The 10,913-nt window shown below is 39.1% G+C and overlaps 1 pseudogene; it reads right to left on the bottom strand.

Annotated features, from left to right (window-relative positions):
• Positions 1 to 280: 280 nt before the first annotated feature.
• The window catches only part of LOC130928051 (gastrula zinc finger protein XlCGF57.1-like), a 33,144-nt pseudogene continuing 22,511 nt past the window's right edge, over positions 281 to 10,913 (bottom strand).

Below are 10,913 nucleotides of genomic sequence, written 5' to 3'. Positions count from 1 at the left end.
CAATGTTCTTAAGTTCTTAAAATGGAGGTTTTGCATTTAGGAAATGTGGGGGGGAAATTAGGAGATGGAGGTTGGGGTTACTGCTGGTTGTGTTAACTTTTATTTTGAAAATCATTGAAAAAAAAAATACAATTTTGATTATGTGTTAGTGTTATAGGAATAACTGAGCCAAAAGCAGTTTTGTTTGCATTTCAGTGGTTTTCCGAGGTTTGACCCAACCCCCGCAAAATAAAAAAAAAAAAAAAAAAAAAAAAAAAAAAAAAAAAAAAAGATTCTGGCTCCATGGCGACCGTCATGTCAGGGAGTTCTGGCAAGAAATTACTAGCCACATTCACCCCTGCTACTACTTTGCTAGAGTTTGTGTTGTGATGAGGAACAGATATACTGTGCATGTGCTATGAAATGACAATGAAATAAGTACTCGTCTTCTACCTGACCTACGTCCTGGAGAGGACTGTGGAGACTCCAGTGTGGTCATAGACCAAAATCGTAGAGAGCCAGTATGGGGCGCCAACTCTGCAGAAAAGAACTGACTGGATGTGTGAGACATGCAATGTGGGCCTGTGTCTCCAGCCAGAGAAGAACTGCCACTGGCAGTTATACCAAGGCTTTTGAGGACTCAAAGACTAAAAAATGTATATAGTTTTCATTTTATGGCCTGTTTTGCACATCGAGAGGAAACGTTTTTAACTAATTTTATATTTCATTTTATATATAAATATGTATTTATATAGTCACTATTTTGCACTGTTGGTCTCCTGTATGTAACCTGTTTTGACCATAATATGTAGAAAGGACAAAAACGCCTTTGACCATACCTGCCGTTTTTTGTTGTTGCTGTCTTTTTTGGTGCAAAATGTTGATTATAATTGGTTGAAGAAAACAACAGCTTGGACATTGTAAGATGTGCTTTAATGCTTTTGCACGCTAAGGTTAATAATGTGTGTTTAAAACTGATAGCTATAACTGTAAGATAAGCTTGTTTTTGGGTGCCAAATATATTGCTCACCTACAGCTATTATACGCGCACTCCCAAGCTATTATGAAGAATACAGTTTTAGCCCATGATCATGTGCTCACCGGTGATTGATCACAACCTACTGATAAGTAGATGCACACACATGTTGATTCATCACACAACGTCTCAGTACTTTTCCATCAAGCTACAGTACTTTGATATCTTGCCTACTCAGGTAATTCAATCAGGAAGGTTTAATCAGGAAGTGTGACTGTTCAATCACTGACTAGAATAAGGAATTTGCCCGACCGAACTTGCCACGTTGGACAACAGTGTTGTAACTGTACTCTGCTCATCAACAAGTCCTCAACAAAAGCAGCGAGCCCCAGGAAGAGAGTGAGAGAGAATTACTGACATTGCGAGTCAAGCTCTCTCCCTGACGGGCCGTCAGTGAAAACATGTCTGCGTTCCTGGTCTGATCCTTCTCCCGTCCCTTTCTGGGTCTTTAATTAATTACAAAAGTGAGTTTAGACCTAACAGACATGAAGGTTATGGTGTCCTAAAAAGGGACTCAATCTGGCAATTGTGATTTTTATTTTCTCTCTTTGAAATATAAAGGCAGCATCAGCAGTATGCAGCTTTTGAAAAAAAAAAAAAAAAGGCTTAGGTGTTAAAGGGGTTTAACTAAAGTAAAATTAAAAAAAAAAAAAAAAAAAAAAAAAACACGACGTAAATGCGCCTTACTGCCATGTTGCATACATTGACTGTTTTTCTCGTTCTTTAGCACAGCGTGGGTTGTCATATAACCGCTAATTTACAACCCCCATTTTAGTGGTGTAATTGACCTCTTGTCAGGCAACTTGTGCAGCCTCGTATGTCACACAAAAGAAGCGGCCAGATCTGCCACGTCGGTACTGGTGATACTTCAGGTATTGCAGAAAAGGCATTCCCATCACATTTTCTGAATCTTAGAATCTACTTGGTAGCAAAGTATCGGTTTTAGTTACAACCCTAGTTTTGAGTTATAATATTATAATTAGGCTTGTTGTGAACAAAAGGAAGAGGAGGCTAGGACTGAATAAAAACGTTGTTTATAATGAATAAAACTAATAAGCACAGTGAAGTACAAGCACTTTAAAATCCGATGCAGAGTCGGTTTTCATCGACGGGGGCCGAAATGATTAAGAGCACAAACAAATTTAATAATCATTGTACGAGTTGTGCGACAAAGTATTAGGCCAAATACAGAAAAGAGGGGTAATGTAGCTGAATAAGCAGCCACGTACTTTCCGTAGCGCTTTGCCGCCTCCAATAAAGTCAACGATAATGAAAGCATCTTGTGGGGCTGTGTTTTAGAATCAGGTTCCAAAATAAGGAAATCCATTATCTTTTAGCTCATCTACATCAAATTTTAATCAATCGAAGGATTTGTACGAATACTTTGTCGGAGCTCCCAGCTAAGGAAAATGTACATAAAGTACGTAGTCCCTTATTCAGCTACATGACCCCTACATACTAATACTTTTTTTTCTTGCAGTAAGAGTATAACTTTAATCTCGTAGTGTTTTTTCCCTCCCTTTATTTGGCCCCAATACTCTGTCGTAATATGTCACTGTCAATCAAGAGTAGTAACTTTTAAAACTATATATAAACACCCCTCCCCCAAAAAACTAATATTTTTAAACCAATCATAATTTTCTATATTTCTGGAATTATATTATTGATGAATGATTTAGAATTTTTGTAATTTGGGGTCTACCGTTTCAAATATTACCGTAATTTCCCGAATATAACGCGCACTATTTTTCCCCCAAATCAACTTGTAAAATCATGCTGCGCATTATAAACGGGTACATGGATGGAGACAGAAATATATATATATTACATATATATATATATATATATATATATATATATATATACATACAAACCAGTTTTTTTTATTGACACGGCCACGTTGTGTTGAAGAAACGTATGCAGAAACCTGTTCCCGACCATTACGGTACGTGACGTCACCATTTTGTTTCGGTAAAACTATTCGGCCGAATGATTTCGTCTGTGTTAAATTCTTTTTTTGTCACTCTTCATCGAGCACAGAATTTAGTTTCTTGAACTCATTTGAGTCAACGTTTATTGCAGCTCCGCAACTCGGACCAAACCTAAGCACACAGACTTCCTGTGGCCGTCAACTATATCTGTCCCTCGGGAAACTCAAACCCAAATAACAATAGTTCCTATTGTTACTGTGTCGACAGTGACGAACTCTCACGTTTGAGCAAACTCTACACACTACAATTAACCTGCGTGCACAATCTGATGACGGCAGCATGGATGACAGGCAAAACAGTCATTGGTCACTACTTCTCACACCAATACACACGTGTCTCTTAATCCGATCATTGCGAGCGAATTTTTTATCGCAAACTGAGCAGGAAAAAGGTTTTTCGCCAGTGTGGGTTCTTGTGTGTACTTTTAAGTTGCAAATTTGAGTGAATCCTCTACCACAAACTGAGCAGGAAAATGGTTTTTCGCCAGTGTGGATTCTTGTGTGTACTTTTAAGGCTCTCTCATCACTGAATTTTTTACCACAAACTGAGCAGGAAAAAGGTTTTTTACCAGTGTGGGTTCTTGTGTGTACTTTTAAGTGTCGAATTTGAAGGAATCTTTGACCACAAACTGAGCAGGAAAAAGGTTTTTCGCCAGTGTGGGTTCTTGTGTGTCTTTGTAAGTTTGCCTTTCCACTGAAACTGTGACCACACACTGAGCAGGAAAAAGGTTTTTCACCAGTGTGGGTTCTTTTGTGTACTTTTAAGGCACTCTCATCACTGAATTTTTTACCACAAACTGAGCAGGAAAAAGGTTTTTCACCAGTGTGGGTTCTTGTGTGTATGTTTAAGACGTTCTTGTAACTGAATGTTTTACCACAATCTGAGCAGGAAAAAGGTTTTTCACCAGTGTGGGTTCTTCTGTGTTCATTTAAGTGGCTCTTCTGAGTAAATTTTTTACCACAAACTGAGCAGGAAAATGGTTTTTCGCCAGTGTGGGTTCTTTCGTGACTTTGTAAGTTTATCTTCTGAGCGAATCCTTGACCACAAACTGAGCAGGAAAAAGGTTTTTCACCAGTGTGGGTTCTTGTGTGTTTTTTTAACGCACTCTTATAACCGAATTCTCGACCACATTCCAAGCAGGAAAAAGGTTTTTCACCAGTGTGGGTTCTTCTGTGTGTGTTTAAGGCACTCTTATGAGTGAATCTTTTTCCACAAACTGAGCAGGAAAACGGTTTTTCACCAGTGTGGGTTCTTGTGTGTGTGTTTAAGATGTGCTTGTAACTGAATGTTTTACCACAATCTGAGCAGGAAAAAGGTTTTTCACCAGTGTGGGTTCTTGTGTGTTGATTTAAGTGGCTCTTCTGAGTGAATTTTTTACCACAAACTGAGCAGGAAAAAGGTTTTTCACCAGCGTGTGTTCTTGTATTTTTAAGTGTTGCTTTCTATTGAATCCTTGACCACAAACTGAGCAGGAAAAAGGTTTTTCGCCAGTGTGGCTCCACATATGCATACGACAACTATAGTTATTAACAAAGGTTTTCCCACACTGAGAGCATTTGCAGAGTTTGTCGTCACAGTGAGATTTCTTCTGACCATCATCTTTGTAAGGTGAGTGTGACGTGGCGCCATTTCTATCTGATGGTGCGATGAAAATGTGTGCTTGCGATCCTTCAGTTGAGCTGCTGCTTGGAAGCTTCATCGCTCTGCTGGCCTCACTCGAACCATCCTCACTATTCAAGGGCTCACCAGTCAACATGGTGATATCGTCCTCCTCTTTAATGTATGTCAGCTCTACCTCCTCCTTTTTGATTGGAAGTTGTACTTCTCTCTTTAGCTGTTGAGCGCTATGACCAAGATATTTGCTGAAACCTGCAAGACACAAGAAGACAAATGATATATTTTATCGATCACCTATCCAGCTACTATGCCGTGACGTTAGACTGGCTGAAAGAGCAAGTGAAAGAGTGTATATACCAGGGATCGCGTTAACCGAATATTTTCCGTCGTTGACCATTTTTTTAAAACGGTGACGGAAAAAACTGAAGTCCATCCGTCATTTTGACAGGTTGCAATTCACACCCCAGACCACAGGGTGGCGAGTGAGCATATTAATTAGCTATTGTCTCTCTTGATGCATGACGTCGTTGGCCTTACTCGGAAAAATGTCAAGGCAACTGAGTGTTTGCCTGGCACGGCCAGACTGTTCTTCCTGTATTTTTCAAACACTGAGAGAAAAGTCTGGGACACAACCTCTCGAGTAGGTACAAAATCAGTCGACAAATCAGATTTGTTTATTTGCGTGACGTGTTCTTCACGAGCAACGTCACTCTTGCGCGCCGAAAGTCGTCTCTACATCAACACTGATGGCGACGGGAGAGCCGAGAATATGTTCCAATCCACGGTAAATTCAGTTTTAAATGAGCTAAAACACATCGACACGAGTCATTGACAACAGTCTGTCTCGCGCTAGCCATGTTGAATAAACTCCGTTCTCCTCGTATGTTTACTTCCACGCGCAAGTCCCTCCCTCCTGCCCTCGTCGCTTTGCTAACGGCACGTCTGCCCGTCGCTGATTGGTGCACTCCGCTGTCTGTTTGCCTTTTGTTAAGCTTGTTCGGACGGAATATTAATTAAAAACGAATGAAAACTAAATACTATTGAATATGTCATTATTATCATTTTTAAAATGTAAGTGACGGGTAAAAATAGATTATGACCTGATTTTTATGACACTGTCAGTCAAAATGACAGACAACGAAAAAGTCTAGCGCAACCTCTGGTATATACGCGCGCGTACAAGATGCATTCTGGGCTATGATTCCCATGACAACGATGCACCTATTGACTGTTAGTCATCGTGCATTGACATGCCCTAATCCTTCAGGCGCAAGCACTGGCAATTTTATTTATTCTATTATTATAATTTATTGATTAAAAAAAAATCAAAATGTGGGCAGTTCCAATTTTAATCATGACTTGTGTATTTTTCACACCAAATACTTTTTTACTTGTACTTCAGTACATTTTTTGGGGGATGATTACTTTTACTTGAGTAATATCATTTTGAATTAACGCTAGTCTTACTTGAGTCAAATTTTTGTCTACGCTACCCTCCTCTGCTGAAAAGGAAGTGACTCAAGAATGTCCCCAAATGAAGTATTGCGAAGAAAAGAACACCCTATCTACTGTGAAGCACAGTGGGGGGGCATGTACTGAGGTTGTTTTGTTTCTTCAGCTACAGGGAATCTTCAGCGCATTCAAGGTATTATGAATTCAGTTCAATACCAGGAGATCTTGGATGCAAATGTCATGCACTCATTGACAAAGCTGAGGCTTAAGTGAGGTTTGACCTTCCAACAGGACAATGATCCTAAGCATACGTCAATATCTAACACATCTTAGTTGAAAAAGACGTGCTGGAAGATTCTAGAGTGGCCATCGCAATGACCAGACTTAAATCCAATTGAAAATCTCTGGTGGTACTTGAAGAAGGCAGTTACAGCACACAAGTGAAAAAATGTTAAGGAACTGGAGGCCTTTGCCCATGAGAAATGGGCAAAGGCACATGTGGATCACTTCAAGAAACTTGTGTCAAGCTATGCTTCACGTCTAAAGGATGTCACTGTTGCAAAGGATGTTGTACTAAGTAGTTAAGTTCTACATATCTAAGGGGTTGAATAATTTTGTCAATGAAGTAATCACAGAAAGGCCATCAATTGGAATCTTCCCAAAAATATTTTGGTTATTTCAGATGTATTTTTCTATTTGATGTGTCATTATTTGATGTGATTATAAACAAGATGAAAAATGAATGTCAAACTTGCAAAAACACCATCTACTTTTGGGGTTCAATAATTAGTTACACAACTTTACTTGTAGTAGTATACTATAATATTAATGCTACATATTTTAGATATGTAATTCTTTTTGAAAGAACTGTTTAATAATCATGTTGGAAAGGTGAAGTCACAGTGTGTTGCCTATATGCACCAGTATGGGAAATCAGTTGACCATTCGCAATGCGTTGGTGCCACCTGCCGGTCAGAATAATTCGTTGCATCTTCTTTTTGTCACAGTTTGGCTCACTCACTTACACAGTCTGGTGTCTGGCGGTGGCATTGACACTCGTGAATGCTTTCTGTTACGTTTCTGCCTCGGTAATATGTCTAAGTATTTTATGTTTATAATAACATGAATAGGCAGTATATGTACATCTCTGTGCAGAAAAGTTGTATGTACAAAACGTCTTAAGTTGTTGTTGTGTTATAGAAGCCAGCCTACGCTAATGCTAGAAGCTCAAGCAATTTGTGGTATATATATAATAGTTGTCTATAATAAGCGTGTTGTGTAGTTTGTTGAATATTGAGTATTGAATATGTGTATATATATTGTTATAGTTATATCCTATAGTTTCACAATATTATGACGAGATTCTGGCCAATATTACATAATATTACTTAAATGCCGAGAATTTAAGTCTTCCAAAATGTTTTTGTGAATTAATAAGCGTCAACAAAAATTCAATATTTCAAAAAAAATATTTAGTAACTAATAACAGTTGACAAATCGTTAAAGTCTGCTGACTAAGCAGACAAATGTATACAAATAAATACAGTATATTAAAGTAAATACGGTATATTTAAGTGATAAGGCAAGGGCATAGGTTTGCTTAGGGACAGTAGGGACAAAACACTACCAACTTTTCAGGATGCTCAAATTGTCCCCAGCAACTTTTAAGCAACCTTATTTACATTATACAGTATAATGTGTACAGATATATATGTCATTTAGATTGTCTTCCTATATGTTGTAACGACAGAATTGACCCTACCATTATTAGGTGAATTATTTTCATTATTTTCAGACTTAGTTTACCCCTTTTACACTTGCTGAATGAGCCAGTCCATGTTTTATTTCTCTTTTTGTATACATCTTTTTATTGAGCTTTGGAATACATTGACATGATTTAGTAGTTCTCAGCCACATCTGAGATAACAGATCAGATAGTCTTTATCATGGCACATTTGATGTAGATAGGAGAAAAAAATAAAAAATAAAAAATAATAATATTAACAAAAGATAGGTTGATAACAACACTTTGTCTTTGCCATGAGAGAGAAAAAACAAGAAACAAAACGGGAGTTATGTTTGGCTGTATCAAGAGCAAGTCCTCATCTATTTTACACAAACCACACATACGCACACACATACCCGCACACACAAAAACAAAATAATAGTAATAGAAATTTTAAAGGAAAATAAATAAAATTCAAGGAAAACAAAACGCACCATTCGAGCATACCGTAGCACAGTAGGTAGGCTTGAATGCTATGGAGAGAGAGAGAGAAAAAAAAAATAATAATAAATAATAATAATAACAAAAAAAAACAAAAAAACAAGCCTCAAAATGAATTTAAGAAGGGAGGGGGTGGGGCAGGGAATCTGGTTGCTATTCTGCGGAGATTATTAATCCATCCAGGTAGTCTCTAAAGGGCTGTCAGGTTTCGTGAAAAAAATTTTCCCTGCCGGAGAGTGAGAGTTATCTTTTCTAACTTTAAATGAGTCAGAACCTCCTTGAGCCAACTATTGAATGATGGAGGAAGTGCATGTTTCCACTTAAGCAAAATAAGACGTCTCGCTAATAAGGTCGTGAAAGCGATTAGATGCCGTGTTGGCGCGGGTAGAGTGGGAGATAGGGGAGGGCAGCCAAAAAGTGCTATACATGCATCGTTTGCCAAGTTTGTGCCAGTCATGTTTTCCAGAGTGTCAAAAATCTGGCGCCAAAAACCAGCAAGGTTAGGACATGTCCAGAACATATGCGTGTGGTTAGCGGGTGATTGTTTGCATCTATTGCATCTGTCAATGGTAGTGGGGTAAATTTTTGCAAGACGAGCGTTGGTGTAATGTACTCTAAAAACTACCTTGCACTGCAACAGACCATGTTTAGCACAAATTGAAGAAGAATGAACCAGTTTGCATATCTGCTTCCACCGATTGTCCGATATAGTGGTCCCAGTCTCCTCCTCCCACTTCTGCTTTAAAGAGCGAATATGTAAAGGGCTCTGACAATCTAAAGAATTATAAATAGATGAGATAGTACACCTGCGGGCCGGGTCTAAGTTAAGCACTGACTCGATCAGAGTTGTTGGTGGCAGGTTGGGAAAGACTGGATATGTAGTATGAATAAAGTGCCTAATTTGTAAAAAACGGTAAAAGTGAGATTGAGGAAGGTTGAATTTATTCACTAGCTCCTCAAAGTTCATGAGGTGGCCATTTTCATACAAATCTTGAATATGTACCAGGCCTGAGTTGTGCCAAGTCATGAAGGTAGGGTCAAGGTTGGATGGAGGAAATAAATGTTTTTTTGCTATTGGTGCGAGAATTGAGGGACCCACCAGACCAAAGTCTTTACGAAACTGAATCCAAATTTTTAATGAGTTGATGGCGACAGGATTTTGGGAGAGATGATGAATCTTTAGAGGAAGCTTCGCAGTTAGGAGAGACTTCAGCGGTAACCTTGAAGATTTTAGCTCAATCCGGGCCCATGAGGGACATAAGTCAGTGTCTTCCAAAAGCCAATTATTGATTTTCACAATATTGCATGCCCAGTAATAAAGAACAAAATTCGGAAGAGCCAGGCCTCCCTGGTTCTTTGGCAACCGCAGTGTTGTTTTATTAATACGAGGGGGCTTGTCAAGCCATAAAAAGGCAGAAATTATTTTATCTAGATGATGAAAAAAGGATTTCGTTAGAAAAATCGGGATGTGCTGAAAGAGATAGAGAATTTTAGGAAGTACGACCATTTTGATCAAATTAACTCTGCCAGTCAGTGAGAGTGGGAGCACTGACCAGCGTGCCATATCATGCTTACATTTATCAATTAACGGGCGAAAATTGTACTTGAAAAGATCATCAAACGAAGTGGGGATAAAAATGCCCAAATATCGAAATCCCTCAGCTGTGACTCTAAATGGAAACGAGGACACAGGTATCGTTCTTGATAAGGTGTTAATTGGCAGGAGTTCACTTTTCCCGAAATTTAATTTATATCCAGAATATTTGCCAAACTGAGTTAAAATGTCAACAACAACCGGGATGGATGAAACTGGATTTGACAAATACAACAACAAATCGTCTGCATAAAGAGATAGTTTATGGGTGACGTCATTCCTCGTAATGCCCACTACTCGTGTCTCTTCACGAAGCCATATAGCCAGTGGTTCCACAGCTATGGTAAACAGAAGGGGAGAGAGGGGGCAACCCTGCCTGGTGCCCCGCTGGAGGGAAAATGAAACTGACCGTACCCCGTTTGTGAGAACCTGAGCAGTAGGAGACTGATAGAGCATTTTGATCCATTTAATAAAATCATCACTAAAACCAAATTTTGCTAGAGTGTAAAACAAATACTTCCATTCCACCATATCAAATGCTTTTTCCGCGTCCAACGAGATCACCACTTCAGGTACATCACAGCTAGGAGAACCGATGATGTTGATAAGTCTCCTGGTGTTAAACGATGAATCTCGACCGGCCATAAAACCTGTCTGGTCGGCAGCGATGAGAGTAGGTAGGGCTTGCTGTAGACGCATTGCAAGGACCTTAGCAAGGATCTTCTGATCAACGTTTAAAAGGCTAATGGGCCTATAACTACCACATTCAATAGGGTCCTTTTCCTTCTTTAATAAAAGAGAAATGTTGGCCTCATAGAAAGTTGTGGGTAGTCTGCCAAGAGAAAAGGCATCATTGAAGACGTTAACTAGGTGTGGACAGATTGCATCGGCGTAGGTTTTATAAAATTCCACGCCAAATCCGTCCGGCCCTGGTGATCTGCCGTTCTGTAGATGACTGAGTGCTTCCTGCACTTCCGATAGCAAAACCGGGCCACCCATTCTGCAAGCCAACTCAGC

The sequence above is a fragment of the Corythoichthys intestinalis genome, chromosome 13 (genome assembly GCF_030265065.1).
Source record: "Corythoichthys intestinalis isolate RoL2023-P3 chromosome 13, ASM3026506v1, whole genome shotgun sequence".
In the NCBI taxonomy this organism is placed as follows: domain Eukaryota; kingdom Metazoa; phylum Chordata; class Actinopteri; order Syngnathiformes; family Syngnathidae; genus Corythoichthys; species Corythoichthys intestinalis.
The sequence above is the reverse complement of the archived record's forward strand: the minus strand, read 5'-3'. Positions and strand labels throughout refer to the sequence as shown.